The sequence below is a fragment of the Aedes albopictus genome, chromosome 3 (genome assembly GCF_035046485.1).
Source record: "Aedes albopictus strain Foshan chromosome 3, AalbF5, whole genome shotgun sequence".
Classification (NCBI taxonomy): Eukaryota; Metazoa; Arthropoda; class Insecta; order Diptera; family Culicidae; genus Aedes; species Aedes albopictus.
The window spans coordinates 200,846,838-200,872,857 of NC_085138.1; the positions used below are offsets into that span (position 1 = coordinate 200,846,838).

At 39.3% G+C, this 26,020-nt stretch overlaps 1 long non-coding RNA gene across 1 annotated transcript; it reads right to left on the minus strand.

Annotated features, from left to right (window-relative positions):
• Window positions 1-279: 279 nt before the first annotated feature.
• Window positions 280-11,339, minus strand: LOC115266951 (uncharacterized). Its single transcript, XR_009998936.1, has 4 exons — window positions 5,893-11,339; window positions 5,757-5,827; window positions 5,601-5,664; window positions 280-5,529 (listed from the first exon to the last, which is right to left on the minus strand). It is a non-coding gene; the product is annotated as an uncharacterized LOC115266951 (long non-coding RNA).
• Window positions 11,340-26,020: the final 14,681 nt, after the last annotated feature.

Sequence of the window (26,020 nt, forward strand, 5' to 3'; positions counted from 1 at the left end):
CTTCCCTGAAATGTCATGATACACTCTAATATCTTTTGAACCCCCTTGATATCCATTCTCCTGAAATACCTTGAAACTCTTCTGAAACCCTCATAAATTTCTCTTGAAGTCTCCTGAAGTCACTTAATCTCTTTAAACCCCTCTGAAACGAATTGAAGCTTCTCTAAGACCCCTGAAACCTTTTCGTAAAACTCCCCCTAAAACGCCTTGAAATGCTTTTGACTTCCTTAGAAACCGTAAACTTCCCTTTTCGTGAAATTTAGACCCTCTCCCCTTGAACCATCTTGAAACTCGTTGTGAAACCTTCTTTGAGACCCCTGTAAGCTTCTCTCGAAAATACTACATATCTCCATTTTCTATGGTAGCATGAAATGCGCTACCCCCCAATGCACATCGAGATGAGCAAAGCTGCCACAGGCACTTGGCAACAGGACAAAATGCAATTAGTTTTCTTTATAGATATATAGTAGGTAGGTACCGAGGCCGGCCGGTCAGCCAGACAAGAGCCCCATGATACAACTCAGCTATTTAAGCACACTTGTTGTTGGAACCTAAATGTTCCGCCGGCTAAATCTCTTCCCATGGTATGGTAGGTACACGCAGTGCGAGTAGTCTGTTGCATGGACCAAGTTTAGTTGCATTGCACTCTCTGGATTGGAAACGAAAGTAAACAAAGCTTCCGCACCATCATCATGCGGTATTAAACGGCGGACTCTCTATGGCGCAAACTTCGGAACGGTATACCTCTGTAGGTATTCGTTACGCAGCGATGAAGTGTCTTGACTGCTAGTGACTGCTGCCGTTGTGCGTGGGTGTTCGCCGAGAGATATTCGCCCATTCACCAAGGGTTTTATTTATTGCTTTTTGAAGCGGTGAGGTTTGGCATTTACTGGGCTTTTCTAGTGGAATTTATTGCACAGCTCAGACTAATACTTGAAGCTTGTGTTTCGGTTGATGAGGAAAAGGACTTGTTCTTAGACTGAAAAAAAAACAATTAGAAGCAATTTTGTGGATCAAAAACTATTTTTAATGGTTTCCAGTGGCGTAGCTAGGAATTTGGAAGCCCGGTGCAGAACCAAATTTGTGAACCCCCGTGAAAATTACAGATGTGCATGTTTTTCAATGATAAATCTATACATTTAAACCTCCCAAAATGTTTTCACAAGTACTTCAGAGAACTTCAAAAGATTCTTTCAAAGGCTTTATTAAGTATTTATTGTATCATTTGTTCAGGAAGTCCACCAAGTCCTATCAATTATATCTCTGAGGATTTGTCTGGAAGGCCACTCTTAAGAAGTTCTCGAAAAAAACTACTACAAATAACTCTCCAATGATTCCTTCGGAACCAAAGAATCTTTCAAAAAATTACATCGGAATTGTGCCAGAGGAATGGAAGTCCTTATACCTGAGCAGGAATGAATTACTGACACATAATTGGAGCATACCGAAGTCAGGTATCATACCAAGACAAGGTATTGATTGGTTATCCAGGTATTGAAAATAACTTATTTTGGTATTTTGTAGATATTGATAAAATACCTCAACGAAGTATTGGTTTGGTGTTGAGGACTGCTTGAGGTATTATTCAATTATGGAAAAATAGCTATTTATATGGAAAAATAGTCGATTATTATTAAGGTATTGCCATACCTGAAGTCATTATTCATGCGTTATGCACAGAATACACACCAGTTATTATTTTAGGTATTTTACCTCTTATGCAGGGCTACTTAATACCTCATTCAGGTTGTAGGTATTCGGTTTTCCATACCTGAGTAAGGTATTCTTCAGCTATTTTCTCCTGCTCGGGTATTGCTGTGTACATTCAAAATGCAAATATCAAATGCGGAACCACCAAATGCGGTAAGATTTTCTAACAAGTAACCCGATGTCAGTGGGAGCCTTCGAATCCTAGGTTGGAGGTGATTTTGGCTATGGTTGCTACATTGCTTTGGTAACATGTGTTACCGCGTTTGAAGCGCATTTGGGCACCGTTTGCATCTTGAACGCACACAGCAATAAAATTTCTGCATAGATTCTTCATGGATTTCTCAATTATTCTCTCACAATGCCCTTACAGAGATCTCTCCAAGAAATAACCTTAGCATTTGCTCAAGCATCTTAGCATCTTGGCGTTCTTTTAGGGATTTCTAAAGATTTTTTTCTAAGGTTTCTTTCAGAAATTCCTCCAAGGATTCCTTCAAAAATTACTGCAATGCTTTTTTTCGAAAAATTTCTGAAAGGATTCTTGAAGGAGTTTCTCTAAGGTTTTACTAATTGATTCATTCTAGAATTCCTCCAAGAAATTTCCAAATAATTCATTGGATAAAAATTTAAAAAAAAATCCAAGGATTCTCATTGCCGTTTTCTCTTACAGCAAATTCTCAAATTCTCAAATTGCTCTTCTAAAAATTCCTATTGCGATTTTTGATAAGACTTCTTAAAAGTTTAAAGTTTCCATCATGCATCACAGTCAAGAATTTCACCAGGATTTACTAATGATTCCCCTAGAAATTCCTCCAAAAAATAATTTAAAAAGATCTCTGAGAATACCTGGTAGGGTCAACATGACCTTAGTCATCTTACAATCCCAAATTCATCCTATTCGAAAACAAAACCATTGCGGTACCGATTGATTATGCAATTTTGTTATCATTCGTGCTCACTTCTAACAAAAATACAAACATTAGAAACAAAACAAAAAGCGCTTCATTCCTTTGCAAGGTCAAGATTTCCATCGGGAATTCTTCAGGAAGCGCTTCAAGAATTCCTGCGGGAATTTTTCCACGGATTTTTTAAATATTTCTTCAAAAAATCTCTTGGAAGTAATCCAAATATTCTTTCAGAATTTCTTCAAGGATTTTGTTAGAAACTCCTGCAAAGGTTTCTTTTGGGGCTACCCCACATAGTCACTTCAGCCGTTTTCCAGACGAATCCTTTAGGAATTCCTTGAGGATTTTTTTTATATTTTTTTTTTCAAGAATTTCTTTTGCGATGCATCAAACGGTCTTTGTTACAGGATTTCTTACAAATTTGTTCAAGCATTTCTTTGATTATAGGGTAATTTTTCATTTTTTTTTTATCTGTGTTAACGATATTTTTAGCCCTGGGCTAGTTCATCGTGGGTCCCGAACGCTTTACTTCCCTTCCGAAGGAAGAACTCACATTTTGTGAGTTTGTCGGGAGTGGGATTCGATCCCAGGTCCTCGGCGTGATAGTCACGTGTTCTAACCATCCAACCAGGTCCGCTCCATGTTATTCTTAAGAGGTGTGCAATAATTGGCGAATTTTTAGCCGTGCAATAATTGGAAAATTACCCTACCTGCAGAGATTTCTTTAGAAATTCATCCAATAAGTGCTGTAGGAAATCGTTCAAAGATTCCTTATGAGATTTTTCCAAGTCCTCTTCCACAATTCGTTCAGGAATCCTTTAAAAAAGTCCAGTTAATCTTTCTCTCGAAGGATTTTTTTTTCAAGCTACGTTAAAAAGATTCATTCAGGGATTTCTCACAATTTTCTTTCAGATAACCCTACAAGAGTGAACACATGCATCCCCAAAGGATTCCTGCAAAAATTTCTCAGGTGGTTCTACAGAAATTACCCCCAAGGCCTCCTACAGAAATTCCTCCAAGGAAATATATAGGAATTCTTATGAAGATTTTTTTTATTTGCTTCAAAGAATTTGAAAGGAATTCTATGGGGCTTCCACCATTGATTACTTTGAGAAATCATAAAGGCATTTCAACATTAGCTATTCCAGAATCCCTTTGCTTTCAAAATGTCTTCAGCAAACCTTTACACAAATCCTCAACTTACTCCCAGTACTTCTAGCACTACTTTATAGTACTGTAGAAATTATTCAAACAAGTTATCAAAAATACCTCAAAAATCAACCCAAAGATTCTTTCCGAATTCATCTAGACGATTCTTCAAAGATTCCTTTAGAAATACCCCCAAAAATTCCTGCAAGCATTACTACAAGGATTCCTTCGGAAATTCTTTTAAATTTCCCTTAGAAAATCTCCCAATGATCCATTCAGGTGTGGCTCCAAGCATGATCTCAGAAACTCATGAAAGATATTTTTCATGAGAAGCTCCTGCAAGATTCCTTCTTGGAAAAACATCTTAAGGAATCCTTGGAGAAATTCATGGCATAATCCTTGAAGAACTTTCTGAAGGAATCCGAAGAGATATCCTGAACGAATGCTGGAAGAAATTCCAAAAAAAAATCTTGAAGGAATTCCTGAAGGGTTTCTTGAAAAGTTGCCGAAGAAATGCTTGGAGGAGTTCCTGAGGAATCATTGTAACTATTCCTAAATCAATGCTTAGAAGAATTTCTGAAGCAATCCCTGAAAAAAAGTTCTGAAGTTAATCTCATAGGATTTTTTGTATAAGTGTTTGAAGTAACTGCTAGATAAATCGTAAAAAAATATCCCCGAAGGCAACTTACCGTATTTACTTTGTCCTGAAGAAATTCCCGCAAAAACGCTTCGAGGAATACTTGAAAAGAAATACTTGATGAAATAATTGGAATACGATAATTGCAGTTATTTTTTATACGAGTGTAAAAATAATCGACAAACTATTGTTGTTACGGTTTTGACGTGACATGTGTTCGAATCTGAATTTCATCCCCTGAATTTCAGCTGCTATTTTGAGCCAAGTCAACAGCTATGTTTGGTCCTGTGGTTAGGATATTCTGAACTTCTGAACCTTCTGAACCTCTCCAAACATATATCTGGGGAACGGAATGGATTACAAAGCTGAAATTTTAATCAGTTTTCAATCAAAGTTGGTTTGACAAAATATCAAAATTTAAGCTTTATACAACATTCTGTTCCCCAGATATATGTGTGGGTACTTGACTCCGGATAATTGAGTCCGACCTGTACTAAATTTCATTTCTTAAAATTTAGTTTTGATTTCTTGCACATTTTTGCCTTTCTCGTACACCGAAGTTTACTGAAAGGTTATATGTTCACTCAAAAAGTGAACATATCATGTTCACTCAAAAGTTCGACGAATTGAGATGATGTCTGTATGTGAGTATGTATGTGTGTATGTATACATGTCTGTGTGCAAAAAAAGTTCACTCAATTTAAGCCATTGGCTCATTGCCCGATTTTTCGGATTATAGCTCGAATCGAACCGGAATTTTTCCGCATTGTTTGCTATTAAAAATAGTTCGAATCGGTCCAGGCGTTCCAGAGTTATGGCCATTTCAGTGATCCGGACCAGCAATGGTGGAACTGGCCGTATATTAAACTGAACCAAGCCCCATCATGCGACACATCAAACTGCGGCGATTTTTGTAACCTTTAGTATGGTTGACGAATTTTCTGCGAAAATGAACACTGGAGACAAGAAATTCCACGATGTCGACCTAAAATTCAAGATAGCAGCCTAATATTCAAGATGGCGGCTCCAAATTCAATGCAATGCAATATGGGTGTTGACTCACCATACAACAAAGAGCAGATTCCGTTTTTATAATCCGTTTATTCGAATCCAAGGTGGATTATAAAATTCCTGGGTAAATAGAATATACGATTTAACTGAATTTTTCCATGTTTACATAAGTATACAAGACTTCTACTCACGTTTACTATTCGCTCGGAGTCAGACGGCAATTGATGCTCTGACGGTAAATGTTGCATGGGATACCTAAAGGTGTTTTATGGATTTTACAGATCAATCTTGTTCACAGCATGCCTAATCTAATTGTACATATAATTTAATCTGCAGTAGTTACTCACCAACTAATTATTCGTGTAATTAGGGATCAATTTAATCCGTAATCAATCGGGAGTGGTTCGTGTAGGTTAAGCTAATTTAGTAAGTAAGAACCAAGTAAGAAATTTGCATGTTCAATTCATAATAGTTCACTCTTACCGTACTAACGAATGATAGGTATTTAGGTTTTAACTTTGACTAACACTAGATTAAGAATTCACTAACATTTCATGCAGTTTTTAGAGAAACAAATTTTAGCAAAAATAGTGTGTTCGTTTAGGCCGCAATAGCAATAACATTTCATCAATTATGCCTTATCATCTTCCCGCATCTCCCTGCCAGTTCTCTGTGTCTACCTACTATCGAAGGTAGTGCTGTTTATTCGTGTGGTAGTATATGGATAAGCGTTGCCAGTCCAGTGGAATTGCGCGCTGACAACAATGGGTATACATATACATACAGGCGTACCTCGATAGTACGTACCCTCGTTAGTACGTACCCTCGATAGTACGTACCCTCGATAGTACGTACATTTTGCCTCGATAGTACGTACACCAAAATTTATTTAATTTTTAATCTACAAAAATGGGTTCGAATCATTAGTAGACGTATAGCAGAGACTCCGATACTATGAATTTGTGTTATGCAGACTCCTATAACACGGATTTTCAGTCATGGTTTCCCAAACTGTGGGTTACGACCCCCAAGGGGGGTCGCCGGCCTTCATCCAGCGGGTCGCGAGAGTCAGTCGAATAATTTACTGTAATCAGGGCCGGATGTAAGGGGGGGGGGGGCGGTGAGGCCCGGGCCCGCACATTTTAGGGCCCCCACAAAAACCTTTTAGTACTGTTCGAAAGTGAGGAAAAAAAATAGAGTTAATAAACTATAGATGACGAATGTCGCTGCTGTTCCCTTTGTTTTCGCTCGCAAACATGTCGGGTATCTATCTGTCAAACTGCATACTTTTTCGCTTTGACACTTATAGCCCGGCCTATCTCCGCCAGCAAGAGATGTTTCGGCAGCGACGCCAGCGACATTCTTCCTCTATAGTTTATTACCTCTATTGGAAAAAAGGTCATCTCTCCGAGGGTCCTCCACATCCGCTCGGGCCCTGGGCCTCCACAATAGGCCTGTCCAGCTTTTCAAAAATGTTATCTGATTCTCAAGTCCACCCCCATATTTTGATTGGCATCCTAAAAGAAGTAACTGGTCAAAATTTCAGCCAAATCCGTTGAAAATAAGAGGTGCATCAAATCAATTTTGTGTTTTTCAACTATTTTTGAACTTCAAAAAATCATAACTACTCTAAAACATGTCAAAACTTAATTCTTTCGGCAGAAATTGAAAGCTATACTTGTTTGCTACAACTTCTCCGAACAACGTGTGCCAATAAAATTGAAGGAAACATGTGTAATTATCACATTTGTAATCAGAAAAACCTTAAAAAGTTGATTTTTTGATAGATTTCGTTCTGGAACACCCTAATATACTTAATAAGTTGGATTTTTCAAAACGGCATCATATTCTCCAATGTTTTTTGGTTATTTGCTTCTTTGACACCAATGCTGTAGGAGTTGAGCAAAAATTACTAAAATTCGTGAAAGTCAAATGTGGCCTAAAAACTAGCTTTTTGGAGGCAATCACGTTGTGGCGCGAAAGTGTACTGAACGTAGTAGCTTTGCTTCCTAGTAGTTTGCCTTGGCTACCCCCTACCACGGGTGATAACAAACAAGCGCGATGACAGGTGTTGGCTATAATATCAGTGCTGACGCGATGCCACGCGCCAAAGCGTGATTGCACCCGAAAAGCTAGTTTTCAGGCCACATTTGACTTTCACGAATTTTAGTAATTTTTGCGCAACTCCTACAGCATTGGTGCCAAAGAAGCAAATAACCAAAAAAACATTGGAGAATATGATGCCGTTTTGAAAAATCCATCTTATTACGTATATTAGGGTATTCCAGAACAAAATCTATCAAAAACTCAACTTTTTAAGGTTTTTCTGATTACAAATGTGATAATTACACATGTTTCCTTCAATTTTATTGGCACACGTTGTTCGGAGAAGTTGTAGCAAACAAGTATAGCTTTCAATTTCTGCCGAAAGAATTAAGTTTTGACATGTTTTAGTGTAGTTATAATTTTTTGAAGTTCAAAAATAGTCGAAAAACACAAAATTGATTTGATGCACCTCTTAATTTTAATGGATTTGGCTGAAATTTGGACCAGTTACTTCTTTTAGGATGCCAATCAAAATATGGGGGTGGACTTGAGAATCAGAGAACATTTTTGAAAAGCTGGACAGGCCTACTCCACAATCCTTAATCCGGGCCTGATTGTAACAGACAACAAATGAGGGAATTTCTATGGTGGGTCGCCGAAAGCACGTCAACTGACAAAAGGGGGTCGCGCACCTCAAAAGTTTGGGAACCTATAAGCAGTTTTAAAATGTAGCGAAATGGAAGACATGAACGAATACGTTTGATGTAATGATTGCAGTATTCTTCGCTTTACATAGATATTTTCTGCCAGTCATAATATCTGGCATCATCATTCTGGCGTTACATCCCAGCTGGGGAGGACTGCTTCTCAGCTTAGTGATCAATAAGCACTTGCACAGTTATTAACTGAACGCTTTCTTCACCAATAGAACGTTGTAATAAAATAAAAAGGCACATGATGGTTCTATTTTGTGTCGTAATAAAAAAAACTAAATTTCTCGGCGAAGATTGCTCTCCAAAACATGAATCAAACCCATTAAGTTACTTATCCAAACCATTGATTTCAGTTCACTTACTTGTTATTGTTTTTCGTTTTCCTACAATTAATGTTTTTGTACGATACGTATACAATATTTGACAGTTTTCCATGAGTTCGGAAATTTAAACAACTTTGAGTGCCGTAGGGCACTGCATGCCGCGGTTGCTAAGGAAAATGTTCATAGTTTTTGACGTTTCGTGGCTTTTTGTTAACGATTCGGACTTAAAAAAATCGTCAGCTCTCGCATTAAAAAAAACACGCCAGCTTATCATGAGTGGTTGGATTTGGGGGTATACGTGCGTGTGCTGTTTTATAACTTGATGGTGGCTCACCTCATGGAGTTCCTTCTGGGATTCCACAAGAATTCCATCCGGGACTCCCCTCGTGGTTTGTCCACAAATTTGTTCCAGAGCGTTCTTCTGGGATTCCGTAAGCTCTTAATAAAATTCTTCCGAAAGTTTATTTAGGATTCCTTTAGAAGTTCCCTCTGGAGTTTTCCCAGGAGTTTTTTTTCTGAGATTCCTTAAGAGGTTCCACCTGGGGTTCCGTCAAAAACTCTTGCCAGGATTGTTCCAAGAAGTTTCCCGCGATTCTTCCAGAGACTCCTGGATTTCTGTAGAAATTAATTTCGAGATTCCTTCAGCATTACTCCTTCTACCTTAGTAATTTTTCCTGAAGCTCTTCCAGGTATTCCTTCTGTGGTTTCTCCACAAACTTATTCTATAATTCCTCTAGGAGGGAGCTATAACTAAGTTGCTTATTGTTTATTCAAAAAAGTCCTACAGAAACTCCTGAGGATTACCAAAAACAAAATACTCTAAAAAATCCATAATGAATTCCAGAAGGATTTCCATTACAAACATCTGAAAGAATTCCAGAAGCGTCTGCAAGAATTCCTGACGGAGCTCTTGGTAGAAACCAAAAAAGAGTCCCTAGATGATTCCTGGAAAAAGTTCTCGAAGAAATACCGGAATCCGTTTCTGAAAGAATTCCTAGAAGAAGCTCTAAGAGGAATCCCGGAAGAAGTTCCTGAAAAGTAATTCCTGACAGTCATCCAGAAGAAATTCACGGAGGAATCCCGGAAGGAATTTCTGAAAGAATCCTGAAAAAATCCCAGAAAGTTTACCTGGTAAAATTATTGTAGGAATCCCAGAAGGAATACTTAAATCAGAAGTATCTCCCGAAAAAAAAACCAGGAGAAGTTCCTGGAGGGATCTCGGAGAAGCTTTTAGAGGAATACTGAATGAAGCTCTTGTCAGGGATATTGTAGGATTTCTGGAAGGGTTTTAGAAGAAATTCCCGAAGAATTGCCAGAAGATACTCCGGAAAGAATCTCGTATGAAATTCCAGGAATAAATACTTAGTAAGGATTCCTTACGGATTGTTGCAAGGAGTTTTTGAAGGAATCTCGGTAAGAATTTCTGATACAATTTCCGAAAGAACTCCAAGAGAAATTCTAGGTGAAGTTGTTAGAATTAACAGGAATACCATCTGGATGCCCAAAAAAAACAAATCCAGAGACATCCCGAAAGAAACTGTTCGGAGCTTGGTTCGGAGAATCTCGGATGTAATTCCTGGAGGATTCCAGGGACTTTTTGAGAAATTCTCGAAGAAATCTCTAGAAGTCCGAACGTAAACAAAAAGGCCACAAAACATGAAAAACTTAGGAAAACATTCTTTAGCAACCGCGGCTTGCATTGTCCTATAGGCTGTACCAATTCAATTGTTTCTGGGTGAACCCGAAATGTGGGATTCAGGGAAAGTCATTCCGCTTTTTCGCTTGCTTTAGGGATTTCTTCAAGTTTCAAGTTTCTTTCAGTTCCGAAATTCCTCTAAGTGTTGGTTACGAGATTTTTCCAGGAATTCTTTCTGGGATTCCTTAGGGATTCTTCCAGAGTTTCTTCTACGATTCCTGTTGAGATTCCAAGGTCTCTTTCAGAGATTTCTCCAGAGATTCCTTCCGAAACATTACCAAGAATTTCTTCTGTAATACTTTCGAGACTTCCAGGATTTCTTCAGGAATTTCTTCCTGAATACCTCCAGGAATTTCGTTCCGGGATTTCTCCATGAATTAATTCTAAGATTCCTCCAGAAATTCATTCCGAGATTCCTACAGGAATTCTTTCTAAAATTCATCAAATAATTTTTCCTTGAAAATTTTTTTCCAGAATTCCGGGATTCCTCCAAGAGCTCCGAAATACCTCTAGGAATCCCTTCTCGAAAAAAAAATAAACTCTTGGGGGTGTCCTAGAAGGAGCAATGTTCAGAAGGTTTTGAAAATATCACGGCAATAAATATTGCAGGAGAAAATAATTCTATAATGTTTCTATAACAAGATATAACTGATCTAGATCGATTTAATTATATCTAGACCAGTTTGGATGATTCTCAAAAATAGTTCAAATAAAATCAATATAAGTTCCCAGAGACGAGATGCCTGTACGAAGCATCTCCAGAGCACAAGAAGATTTTTCCAATAAAGACAGGATCCTAAACAAGCAAAATTACGTAATTAATAAACGGACCCTTAGGCAACATGTAATTTTTTGGCAATCCTGACGTTCTAGAAATAACATTCTTTGGTTTGAAAATGAAATTTGAAATTAAAATTTGTGATTCGATAGTACGTACGTTTCGATAGTACGTACACTAAACGAAGCGGTGGTGTACGTACTATCGAGGTATGCCTGTATTTGGTATAATGAAGATGTCCGAAGTCCAAAAATGGCAACCAGAATATTCTAAATGGCGGATCAACATTCAAGATGGCGGTTTTTTAATGGAGTTTTAGGCTCTAAAATCATGCAATATGTATATATTTGGTATTGGAAAGATGTCTGGAGTTTAAAAATGACGAACAAAATCCAAGATGGCGTCTCAAAATTCAAGATGGCGACTGCTCAATGGAGTTTTAGATGCAATGTGGGTATATTTAATATGAGGAAGAAGTCTGGACTCCAAAAATGACAACCAGAATGTCCAAAATGGCAGTCCAAAATCCAAGATGGCAGCTCAAAATTCAAGATGGCTTCTGTTTAATTAAGTTTAAAAAAAGAAAAAAAACCATGCAGTATGGGTATATCTGGCATTGGGAAGAAGTCTGGTGTCCAAAAAGTACGATTAAGGTGAAGATATGACGAAGCCACAGCTCAAATTTTCAAGAGCACAAATCTGAAGAACCGAATGTAGTATTGCGCTGAAAAGTTGATCGATTGGTCACCACCAGCGGGTAACCAATCGGCGCACCAGTTCAGCGCAATCCGACGTTTGATTCTTCAGATTTGTGCTCTTGAAAATTTGAGCTGTGGCTTCGTCATATCTTCACCTTAAAATATCCAAGATGGCGACCGAAATATCCAAGATAGCGTCTCAAAATTCAAGATGGCGGCATAAACTTCAAGATAGCGGCTGTTTTATGGAGGTTTAGACTCTAAAACCGTAGAATATGGGTATTTTTAGAATTGGGAAGACAACCGGAGCTAAAAAAATAGCGACCAGGATATCCAAGATGGCGTCTCAAAATTTAAAATGACGGCTGTTTAATGGAGTTTTGGGCTCCAAAATCATTCAATTTGGGTGCATCTGATATGGGGAAGAAGTATGGAGTCTGAAAATGGCGACCAGAATTTCCAAACTTTCGGACTTAAATCCAAAACAGCGGCTCATAACTCAATGTTGATAGGGCCCATATAGCCGAGGCGGTAAACGCACGGGTATTCAGCATGACCATGCTGAGGGTGACGGGTTCGATTCCCGGTCGGTCCAGGATCTTTTCGTAAAGGAAATTTCTTTGACTTCCTTGGGCATAGAGTATCTTCGTGCCTGCCACACGATATACACATGCAAAATGGTCATTGGCAGAGGAAGCTCTCAGTTAAAAACTGTGGAAGTGCTCATAGAACACTAAGCTAAGAAGCAGGCTTTGTCCCAATAAGGACGCCAAAAAGAGAGAGAGGAGAATTCAATGTTAATGTTGTTTTTCAAGAGGCTCAAAAATCGAAAGCTAAATAATTGATATGATCTCTGATGCCATGCAATGGATATCTGTTAAACGTATGAAAAAAAGTGCGATATTCACCAACATGTTACTTGAGTTGTGTTGAAATGTGTTTTCGAAGGCACGAGAAAGGCGCCATCACAGCTAGGTGAATAATTTGGGGGGTTTTCTTGTATTTTAGGGCCCCTGTTGGGTCAAAGATTAATAGCCAAACTGATCAAAACTAAACTAACTAAACTACTTCAATAAAGTGTGCACATTTACAGTTATTGAAATTAAGATTTCAAATTGACCATTTGTGTGCCCCATTCCAAAAACGCTTGATAATGACGAAGGGACCCCTACATACCTATCAGCAGATCTGCATGTCTTAATGTTATACTTATAGGAAGCTGTCGTTATTTAAAGAACTTTTTCAAGCTAGTGTTAGAAACCTTCTCTGATTTGAAGGCCGGTACGGACCGCACCCCTCGTGATATGCCACTGATGATTTTCCAATATTCGAATGCTCCATCACATCTTTCACAAAGTAAATATATAACGAAGATAGTTACCACATCTGGGTTTCTGACCCTATAGCACGGACTGCTTTCAAATTTGCTACATGGATTCCTGTAGATTTTCCTTTTGAAGATTTTTAGAACACCTTTCATTGATTTATTCAAAAATGTTGTACAATTTGAAGACAAATGACTTTTAAGAAGGATTTGAAAAACGCCACATGAACAAATCAGCATTTTGAGCTGTTTTTATGATGGTTCGAAGAAACCGAAAATCGAATCAATTCGATTTTAGAGTGCATCACGGGAAGAGTTCATATCTAGTTAAAAAAGTTCAGATCTTATTGGTTGAATAGCCATATTGCGGTCATCTAATTGCAAGATAACTTTATTTTCCATTCAGTTTATTATTTCGATTCCATTTTGGCTCTATCCGGTGTCACACGCTACCACACTCTAGCACTCGTCAATTGAATTACTATGTACAAAACAAAATCAAGAGATACCTCTTTGATCGATGGATTTCAATCAGTCATTGGTAGAAAAGCACCAATAGTGCAGCCCAACGATTTGCTCTGTAAACAAAGCACAAAACGAACAAACTCCGTATTGCAAGTCCATTAGCCTCGCGGAGATGGAGAACGATGGACGTGACAGACGTCAGAGGAGGATTTCATTAGATTTGAGCATAACTGTGCCGCGCGCCAAATGCTTCTGTCATGCCGCAGGAACGAAGTCATGAGCACCACAGTAATGGGCACCGCATCGCATACAGTCACTACATATATAGTCAGTCGTCAGCCTCTAGCTAGTAGGGCTAAATACAAAAAGTTTGGTTGATCGATGAGGGTGGGGTTGGGTGGCAACAGAATCGGCCTTCATTTCACACAACAGCGGGTGAACCGTCCTAAAACTGAATGTAGGGAGGCTACATGCAACACGAGTTCTCCCTTCTTGTTCTTCTAATTCACGCAATTGTTTCCTGAGAGCAGCGGTGGGTGTGGAGGTGGTTCCGGAAAGCCATGCGAGCGGCGATGAGTCATGCTGTGCCGTGGTATTATTGTTACGGACGGCAGATTTGTTTCGGCGCGCGGCCATTCCAGATGACTGGGGGGGAATCCTCCTGTCTGTAGCATTGAACTAGTTTTCTTTTCTACAAACAATGGAGAAATTTCCCAATTCTCTAGGCCACCGGCTAATTTATCGGATGGGCCTCCATTTTCGTGTGAATGGATACCTTGGCGTTGGAACCATTATACCACCTCACTGTAAACTAAATGCCCAACTTTGATTGCGCAAACTTTTGGCGTGTATCAGCAGAATCACTATAAACAACGGAAACGACGAAAACTGCGTTTATAAACAAACATAATTAAAAATTCTGAACCAAAGACCGCGAGTTTATCATTTCTCTTGAAAAATGTCTGCCACACAGTGTCTGTCAGTGTTTATGCTAAAGCCATTTATCAGCGAGCATCTTTCGAGCGCGCAATGTTTCTGGTTTTTTTTTGTTTCCTACTTCAGACTTTAGCATATAATCTGTACACCATATGTTGTCGCTGCTGCTATGCTGGTGGAAGCATCTCATTGTTTCTCATTGCCCAGCCGTCATCCCGCATTTGTTTCAATATACAACGCCCGGTCGCTGTCGGTCAGAAGGACACAGACATTCCTCCGAGTGAGAATGAAACGATAATTGACACGCAATGTCTGCTAAGACTATATTGAAACTCTAGCGAAATTCACCCTTCTCGGAGGCAAAAAAAAACGAACGAGCCGAAGGAAATGATATTGCAGATACTGATCAGCTATTCAGAATGCATTCTGGGTTTTGGAAATTTGTGCAGCTTGAGTTTTTCGCACATGTACCTATGCAGGCAACAACTGTGGCACAGCATGAAGAAAATAAATTATTCTGCGTTATGCTCTTTGACGTTGCGCACGTGACTACGGGATAAGGCAGTTTGGGCAAGGTGTTTCTAATGATTTCTCAGCCGCTGGTAAAAAAAAAACTGAGATAATTAGGTAAATGCAGAGACGTTGAACGCCTATTAGATGCGTTTTAAGATAATCCTTTAGCTTATTTGTAGTCATGTGATGATCTCATTAGTACGTTTATGTATAATTTATTTGGCATTATTTGCCAGGAATTGGACAGATAAGGCAAGAAATACAAAACGGGTTTGCCATCCAGGTAATGCCCACTTAAACCGGACCGCTATTTCTTCAAGCCTGGCTACTTTTCAGCCCTAGTCTAGTTCATCTCATGCTCATGCTCTCATGATCATGTTCTTATTCTATCTTATTCTATGCTTATTATTTATTATTATTATTTATTTATTATTTTTGTCCATCTGACTTTAAGGTCTACATGAACATTTGGAAAACCTTAATTTCTATTCGTCTAAGTTTTCTTATAAAACTATCTACATATACACAAAAGTCAAATACACTGACGACACTGTTGAAAACGATGCACATTGCCCTAATTGGTTCATTCTGGCCATAATCTGTCCGATGAAACTCCAGCCGCAGGAAGTCGTTGTTTCTTAATACCCGAGGAGGATTGATGTTTATTACGTTCAATAGCAGCTTTCCAACAACTGCTGCTTTAGCAATAATTCGTCTGTTTGTAATTGTTTCTATGTCCAAAAGGCGACAGCGTTCTTCGTAGGGCGACAAATTGTCGGGATTGTTCCAGGGTAAAAATCTGAGGGCATATCTAATAAAAATGCTTCTGGACAGCTTCAATCCGTCTACCCCAGATGTCAGTGTAAGGACACCACACAATAGACGCCGATTCTACACGGTGTTCAATAAGTTCGGATACACAATTAAATTGAATTTATTTCCCATCTGTAATTCAAATTTTTAAAGTGAATGTATTAATTGAAAGCTCACATAATACTGATCAAATACAGCATATGTTTTGAAATAAACTGTCCTTTATCCTTTTGTAATAATTGTAAATGTGTCTCAAGTTTCTTTCGGCCGGCACGCAGGTCTTTCATTGGTATTTCGTCTAGTTTTCATTAAGTAATGGTGTTAAGTTTTATCAAATTAGGTTGTTGTCCTCAGCATTAGTGGTAGCAACTATGACCATACGAAATAATTCATAAGATTCAGATTGGGTGAAGTACGAGTCATTTTTTCTTGACCCTTAAAATTGATAAAATTGTCGCTATACCTGTTTTAATTATTTTTGTTTTGTAAAAAAAAGCAAGGCTGCGTCATATCTCAGTTTAATCCATGAATATCTTTTCCAAAACTTGATTTTATTCCTATTGTGGCAAATTTTGACCAAAATTGGCTTTATATAATGTATTTATGCATTTTTTCATAGATTTAATCACATTTTGACTAAACTTGCAAATTTATCGCCATATCATCACTGAAATAGCAGTGTAAAATTTTTGTCTAATAATTTAGTTATTTTAATTTAGTATAGTGAGATGTAAACTCAAATGTCAACGTTTTAGACTTCTGTAGCATGAGCAACTTTTCGAAAATTATTCCAGCGTGCCGGAGCTAACAAACTTTAGATACATCTAAGGCTTATAAAAAAAGTAGAAAAAGACGTTATTCAAAATCATATGCATTATTCAATCACTGTTATATGACCTTTCAATAAATACATTTACTTTGAAAATCTGAATTACAAATGTGAAATTAATTCAAGTTATATGGTGTATCCGAACATATTGAACACCGTGTAGTACAGAACGTACCAATGATATGTACAAAGCGTGCAAGCAGTACGGATCACGAAACTCGTTTGTTATCCTGAATATAAAGCCGAGGTTCCTGTTAGCTTTAGCGATGATAGAAGGGTAATGCTCCACAAACGATAGCTTAGTGTCAAGTAGCACTCCAAGGTCTTTCACTACAGAGACTCGTTGCAGTTGGATCCCGGACATCTTGTAATTCCAAATAATGGGAGTTTTCCTTCGCATAAACGAAATTATGGAACATTTTGAGATGCTTATAGCTACCATGTTTCTTAAGCACCAGTCTTCGAAAAGATCTGCTAGTCACTGTAGCTCCTCGCAATCTTCCTTAGATTTAATCAGCAGATATATTTTAAGAGGTTGTCCCCCATTTCCCGGAAAACTATTTCCCGGAAAACCGTTTCCCGGAAATCCATTTCCCGGAATGGACTATTTCCCGGAAATCCATTTCCCGGAATGTACCATTTCCCGGAATGTACCATTTCCCGGAATGCACCATTTCCCGGAAAAAAATATTAAAACTAATTTTCCGTTTGTGTTCTGTAAATAATGGCAGTGAATTATAATTGTATAATGTTTGACAGTATTGATATTCAAAGAACAGTTATCGATAAGAAGGACACAAAATCATTTACTGCAGAATACATAAGGGACCGTAATTTTTTACAATTATTGTAATTCTCACAAATAGTAAATTTCTCCTTATTTCAATGGCTATTCATTTGAATTTTTTGTTTAAATAGTTGTCGGCATCAAACCACCGACGAAATAAAACTGCTAAGTTTTCATCACATATTTTCCTTTCTTCCAAGCATAGACTGTTCCTTCTAGTTAAATTGCTAAAATAGTTGTTGACATTAAGCTGCTGATAATTTCATAGGATATTTTAATTGTATACTATTTCGCCGAAAACCATTTCGCGGAATTTCTCTGCGCAGTGTAACATTTACCTGAATGAACCATTTCGCCGAATACCATTTTGCAGAATGACTTTTCGCGGAATGTTCTCTTTCACGGAATACCATTTCGCGGAATACTATTTTGCGGAATTTAATATTTTACAAACGATAGAAGAATCAACAGTGTAATTTCCGCATGGCTTGGTCAAGAAATTAACATTTGACAATAAAAAAATGACAAATTATTTTCTCTGCTTAACTTTAACTCTGCTTAACATTAGCTCTCCGATTATACTAATTGATTGTAAATCTAATACCTTCCTGAATAAAAATTTGCCTTGCTTGATTCGGAATCTGTTCTCAAGAATTTCGAAAGGCCATTAGGCGTAATAATCAATAAGCAATCGTTGCCACATAGATTGTACTTGGCGGGGATGAACCAGCCTCGGGCCAATAATAATAGATTGTCCTTTTAGCGCTTATATTAGTCACTCCATTAGAAATTCTTCCTTCTTTCAAATAAGGCTGTTCTTTCCAGCAAAATTATAGTTTGGCAACCGAATTGCTAAATGTTCCATCATTTGTCTTCTTCATCAAAGGCTGTATATGTGTTGTTAAGCTTGCGGCGATGAAATTCGATACTCTATAGAAGATTTCACCTTCTTTCGATAATAGACTGTTCTTTCAAGTTACACTGTTGAAAATTTTGGGCAGTGACCAAACAGTTAATCAAATTAACATTTTTCCTTCTATTAAGAATGGGCTGTTCTTTGGAGTAACACTATTAGTGTGTTTTTTGGTGGCTAGACTGCTGACCCTACCTTCAGAAATGTATGTATCCTTCTCTAAATCGAGATTTTTTTTTCTAGTTGCACAGTTATGCTGTTTATTAGTGGTTCACTGCTAACTCCGTAGGAGGTTTGTCCTTCTTTTTTAATGTGTTCTCCTTTCAAATAACACTTGCTGCCCGACTAAAAAATTGTAACAAAAATATAACATAATCCTTACCAGTGCTGAAAATTTCATTTCGTCATATCTAAATTCAATTACCTACAGCTCATTTCAGAAGCTGGACCTGAGAATATGGTATATGAAAAACTTGTGCGGCTAGACCAGTTCTGCAAGAAAGTCACGTAAAAACGGCTATTTTTCTAATATTTAAGGTAAATGTCACGGACTACCTTCGAAAAATGCCAATGATATTCACGGTGAATTCCTAACAAATCATGATATTTATAAATCATTGTGATATAATCACGTTCAACATCCTTGATGTTTTCAAAATACTATAACTCAATTATATCACATTATGTTGTTTCATAACTCATTGTATTATAATTTAGTTTTGAATCTTCGACATTTGGGAAATAATGCAACAAAATTATATCAAATAATGATAGAAACCAGTAATCCGGAGGCTAAAATTCATATCACATTATGTTATAATTTTGATATGATTATAACAAAATAGGATATAATCTTGATTATACCAGTGTACTTTTTGTTACATTTTAGTTATTTTAGCATCATCCTGCAGCTAGTTGAAACATAATAAGTAAGAGAAAAATATTATAGCATCTTAACACAATATGATACAAACTTGATATAATTTTCTAGTCGGGTGGTGACCAAACTGATATCTACATTTAAAAGTTTTCCTTCTTTAAAGAATAAGTCGTTAACTTATAAGTTGCAGTGCTACAGTATTATTTAGTAAACCAGGAACTAACTCATTCTTATGAGATTTTTCTTTCTTTTACTCAGCTTCTACACGTTCGCCCTTATTGACTGAAATCATTATATGTTAAAATGTTTCTTTTTGTAAACCAAGTGATCGCGTAACCCTTAAGTCAAGTAACACTTCTTAGAGATAACTTTATCGGCTTTCTCTTCTTTTTGATGTTCCAACTAGCTTGTACTGTTATAACAGAAATCAAAACAAATCTCATTTTTGTATCAGTGGATTTCCTACCTATCAAACATACGCTGTTTTTTACAGATATGCAATTAATCAGATATAAGATATCAGCCCTTCTTCTCAAAAAAGGCTGTTCTTTGATAAATATTATGCGTTATGCTGATTTTAGAATAACAACTGCTGAATTAATATTATCGAAGAATTTTCCTTCTTTCATACATAAGCTGTAGCGAAGTATACCCTTACAAAAATTTAATTGTTGATATGAAACATTCCATATTTCATTTGCTGTTTTGAGTTTTGAAACATAGATCTCATCATAATGTGGTCTCTCGATCAATTAATTTTTTGTATCATATTAATGATTTTCCGCAAAACTGTACATTCCACCAAATGTCAATCTGCGAAATATTACACCGCAAAAAGGAATTCCGCGAAATGGTTTTCGGCGAAATGTTATACAATCGATATTTTCCCTTCTTTTACACCTGGACTGTTCTTCCGAGTTATCTTTCAAAATAGTTGTCGGCATTAACCTGTCCATGTTTTCATCTAATATTGCGCCTTCTTTTAAACATAGGCTGTTCTTTCTAGTTACTCTGTTAGAATAGGTGTTGGCATTAAGGTGAAATGGGAGAGCGTCCAGGTGCATTTTTGACTCGCATTTTTGAGAGCACCGATCTCGTCATACACAAAACGCCCGAAAGCGAAAATGCTACTCAATGTTTATCACGAGTGAGCAAGGCTACTCATTGCTTTTTCAGCTCTGTTTGTTGTTTATATGACGAGATCCGTGCTTTCGGTATTTGCAAGGCAGCCATTGTGACGGCCATCTTTGGATTCGCTCATATATGTCCTTAAGCTAGCAATACTTCCATATGATGTATTCCCTTCTTTTACGCATATGCCGTTTTTTCGTGTTTATCGGAATCAAACTGCTAACTATTTCATCGAATATTTTCCCTTCTTTTAAACATAGGCTGTTCTTTAAAGTTTTATTACTATAATAGTTATTTGAAACAAACTTTAGTTTTCAAAGAAGAGGAACGCAATACTTTTGACGAATTTTTAGGCTACCAACAAGGAGTCTTTGATATTCTTAAGATCAAAAAACTGGAAAAGAGACAATGGCAATGTTCTTGTCCCTCCGATTAGCTATGGAGGCATACCGTGATTTAGAGCTTTCAATTATTCATAATACTCGTCATAAAAAACTAATACAAATTGAGAGTAGTATATAATTTTATTATTTTTATACAAAGGAATCTTTACAAAATAATGAGAGTAATAGAAATGTTGTTTTTTGATATTGAATATGTTTTCCGGGAAATGGTCATTCCGGGAAATGGTTTTCCGGGAAATGGTACATTCCGGGAAATGGTTTTCCGGGAAATGGTACATTCCGGGAAATGGCTTTCCGGGAAACGGGTTTCCGGGAAATGGTTTTCCGGGAAACGACGTACAATCATTTTAAGATCGTCCGCGTAGAGTAGTCTGCATCCATCAGGGAGTACTAGACAGATATCGTTGAAAAATATCGAGAAAAGCAATGGACCCAGGTTACTTCCTTGAGGAACTCCAGAAACGGCATGAAATTAATCAGAGATTGCACTTCCAATCTAGACATAAATAACACGATGGTCCAAATATGATTGCAGCCATGCGGTAAATCTAGCAGTAGCACCCAGACACTGCATTTTAACTAGCAGAATACTATGGTTCACTCGATCGAAAGCTGATTTCAGGTCGGTATAGATGGCATCTACTTGACCACCTGCCTTCATTACTTTTATAGCGTGTGATGCAAATTCAACGAGATTGGTGTTGATCGATCTTCCAGGAAAGAATCTGTGTTGATCCGTCGAGATATAGTTCTTCACTCCAGATAACAGCACACGATTCACAAGAGTCTCCAATAACTTGGACCCAGCGCACAATCATGTAACTCCTCTGTAATTCTGTACGTTTCGTTTATCTCCCTTCTTGAAAGCAGGAAACATGACTAAAAGTTTCCAACTCTCAGGGAACTTTCCCAGTGTTACCGACTTGTTGCAAATAATACGTAATGGTGTGCACAGTGAACTTGCACATTGCTTCAGAACAATCAGTGGAATTCCATCTGGTCCAGCATTAGTCGAAGACTTTAACTTGCTGATCGCGAAGAGAATATCTTCATCGGAAAATTCGCAGAGGTTTATGGCCATTGCATCTGTAGGAACGCTGTTGAGTGCATTTTGAATGGACTCCTGATTAACTGGATTTTGATGGAAGGCACCCGAGAAATGTTTTGCAAAAAGGTTACAACTGTCCTGCAAAGAATTCGCCGTTTCTGATCCCAGAAACATACTACGTGGTAGTCCACTTTCCTTACGCTGGCTGTTGACAAAGGACCAAAAGTGTCGAGGATTTCGTCTCAGACTATCTTGAGTTCGCCTGGCATAACGGTTATAAAGCTGAGAAGCAGGCTTTGTCCCAGTGAGGACGTTACGCCAAGAAGAGAGAGAGAGAGAGAGAGAGAGAGAGAGAGAGAGAGAGAGAGAGAGAGAGAGAGAGAGAGAGAGAGAGAGAGAGAGAGAGAGAGAGAGAGAGAGAGAGAGAGAGAGAGAGAGAGAGAGAGAGAGAGAGAGAGAGAGAGAGAGAGAGAGAGAGAACGGTTATAAAGTTTACGATTGAGCGATTTGTACTTATTACTAGCTAGCAAAAATGCTTGTTTTGTGAACACATTTCTGTTGTTTGAGAAGCGCCGGAGAGCAGCTGCACGTTTTCGCCTCAACTGCCGAAGCTGACCATTCGACCAAGGTGAACGAGGGCAAGATTGGAAAACGGGAACGTAGTCACGGAACGTATCGGTAAGGATTCTATTGAAAGTTGCAACTGCAGCGTCTAGATCGGAAATAGTATCCAGTTTTAATAAGCAAGAATAGTTTGAAATTCGTGACTTAATGTAAATTACGACCTACTTTCAGCGAGATTTACCCAGATATGTTTTATTTATGAATTTGAAATCAAAATTTCAAGAAAATTATCTTTTGAATTAAACTAAAAAAAATGTCTCACTAAATACGTAATTTTCTGGTTAAACTCCGGAAGAATTCAAGGAATACATTAAAAACTTCTCAAAGAACTTCTTAACGCGTGCCACCGGCCGGGCTGCAAGCCACCTTAGAGAAGACCGGGTAACCAACCCCGATGGGAACATTGATAGTAGGCTGACAGGGAAGGGTGTTTGCTGCTATTGTGAACATGAGCGTCTGTTCTCCATGAGGAGCTGCTCACAACAGCGTCTAATTCCCATATTAGGGGCACCTGGGAAGGGCTCTAAGCTCAACTGTGGGCTGTGATCCTCTGGAAAGTAGGGGATTGGTTTCATTGTAGCGGAAAATCAGCAAAAGAATAATACGAACCCAGACTAACGGCAACGACCCCAGCAAACAAAAAGGACTTGCGTTTGGAAACTCGGTACGTGGAACTGCTGATCTATCAACTTCATTGGGAGCCCCCGTTAACTTGCAGATTTTCTGAAGGACTGCAGGTCCGGCATCGTAGCGCTACAGGAAGTTTGTTGGACAGAATCCATGGTGCGAACGTTTAGAGGTAATCATACCATCTACCAGAGTTGCGGCAACACACAGTCTCCTTAATTGTTGCACCTGGAAATCACCACAGCAACGAAATCGCAAATCGATCATGGACGGCGCTTTTTCGACATTAACGACGTCAGGAGCTATCGTGGCGCTCACATAGACTTCAACCACTATCTGGTTCTTGAAGGTGTGATCGGGGAACTCCAGGGAGAAAAACGTACTCGGTGGTTCAACAGTGAACAAAAAGGAACTATATTTGAAACGTCTATATTACACGGGGTCTAGTTGAGGAATGAGCCGGGCTTTTGACCAGGCTTGTTATTTTCACTAACATGGGTGTTGCTAGGGGCTCCTAACAACGTGATCCAGGGGGGAAGGCGACGACCGATTGCCTACTACGCCAACACCCCCTCTCAATCGGCCAATCATAGGCCTCGGCACAGCTTCTCCAGATGTACCACATCTAATGGTTTGGTGAACAAACCCGCCAGTTGATTTTGTGTGTTCACTTACTTCACCGCCACTCGTCCATTGGCAATGTCCCAGAAAACTGACAGGAAAACCTAGTTCCGGCCTGGTACACAGCATCACGTACATCATTGTTCCCAGAGGCTCGCAGTATGGTCTCTGGGTTGCTTCACCATCCTGGGAAACGGCCAGACTCTTCTCCGTCAGGGTCTTGGAAGGGTTGCAACCCGCCATCTTGAAGCGTACCAGTAGCTTGTCGGTGCTCGCTTCATGCGAAAGATTCATGGAATTTGTCGACCGATCGTACACCAGCTTCATTCCCAGGAAACGGCTGATTTCTCCACAGTCCGTCATCTTAAATGTCTCACCGGGGACTTCCTTCAGATTCAGGATCGTTTCAAGTTTCCTCCCAGTGATGAGCAGGTTGTCCACATAGAGGATGACGATGCTTGCTTGCTGCACACCGACCGCGAGAACCGTCTTGATGGTGTCAAGTCTTGCAACCGGAGCAATTGTCACCTCGTAGTCAACTCCAGCCTTCTGTAGGAATCCTTTCCGCCAGACCTTGTTCTCCTCCATGGAATGCAGCTCGTCTCGTACGGCAGCCATCCACATGGCTCGGTCGGCATGCTTGGTCATCTCATCATAGGATTCAGGCACATCTGCAGAAATCAATTCGCCAGAAACAGCTCTATAACCGATGAAGTACTCGAATAACTTACCGGGAGGTCGGCGCTCCCGTTCGCTATGCCTCGACGACAATTCCCTCGGAACTTCGCGTCTTTCTGTGGGCGAAGGGAGCGCATTTTCAGGTTCTTCAACTGGTTCTTGACCTTCATCGATGGCCTCTGCTTGAGATTCTCGGTTGACTTCGCCGATGACATCAACGGTGGCCGGATGGCCTCTTTCCCCCTCTTGCTCGAGCGGGAAGTGAACAGCCAACGGGACATCGTCATCCTGTCTCATCGAAGCGTACGCAAGGCACGACTGATCAAACTTGACCTTGCTTGTCCTTTCGTCCATACCTTCCAGCATTCCATTACGGATCATGGTGTCCAATCCGCGTTGGCCGATTTGCCCCTGAGACGAGACTCGCGAAGAGGAAAAAAAGCAACGTCAGTTGTAGCCCGTTTGATTACGTTACCTAAAACGAGGAAAGTATTGCTATCCGAGATAAATTCTGAAGCCAAAATTCACTCCGAGCAGCATTTTCTTCTCCTGTACTGTCAAAAATAAATTGAAAACAAAATATTCCAATGATTACTTTGCTTGGCGATTGTTGGCGATGCAAAATTTCACCTCAACATGATTTTGTGTGTGAATGGGATTCAGTCACACTGCATGTGAGGTGATGTGGTCACGTACGTGTTTGAACCCCCAGCCCAAAACATAATGTCAACACATATAGGAAGAAGAAAAAAATAACAAAGTGGAGAAAAAGAAGACCGTCTTCGCGAGTCTCGTCTCAGATTTGCCCGAGTCGACGATGCCATAGGTTTCCGATTATTACCTCGCAGTGATTCGCCTTTGCTTCTTCCAACGACAGCTCAAGCTCGTACAGTCCGCCCCGGAGGTGTCCGGTGGCCAACAACATCCCGTTTTTCTTCAAGACAGCTACACTTCCGGAGAACAGAACATCAATGCCTGCATCGGCCATCTTTCTCACTGATAACCTATTCTCTCGTAGTTCCGGAACGTAGAGCACATTCTTCAAGTTGCACTGTAAATACTCCTTTATTGCTTAGGTACCGCATTTATTTCGCCGATGTGATCCGCAAGCATGGCTTCTCCATCTTTTGCAACCTTGAAGGGAAGGCGACGACCGATTGCCTACTACGCCAATACTGGTGATGGTAAAACTGGGCCCAAAACTTTCCGCCATAAATAATGTACGGTACCGGCTATTGCCACGGTACAACCCTGAGCGGCTGAAGTCGTTCCATGAAACCCGGAAGTCCTACGAGAAGCTCGACGCATTCCGCAACGGCTTCGTGCCGCGAGGCGAAATATGCAGCGATAAGGACAGAGGTCTCGACGCACGGACGTGAGGTGATTGAAAGGTGGAAGCAGTACTTCGACGAGCACCTGAATGGCGTGGAGGGCATAGTCTCGGGAGACCACACGACAACAGAGGGAACGACTACGCCAATGCACCAGAGGACGGAAATGAGCTTAATCCCACGCTGAGGGAAGCTAAGGATGTCATTCACCAGCTCAAAATCAACAAAGCAACTGGTAAGGATGGTAACTCAGCTGAACCCATCAAGATGGGCCCAGAAAATTTGATCACTTGTCTGCACCGGTAGGTTAGGCAGAGATACTGAACAACTACCGGAGGAGAGGAAGGAAGGGATAATCTTCCCCATTCACAAGAAAGGCGACCATTTGGAATGTGAGAACGTCAGAGCGATCACTATTTTGAATGCTGTCCAC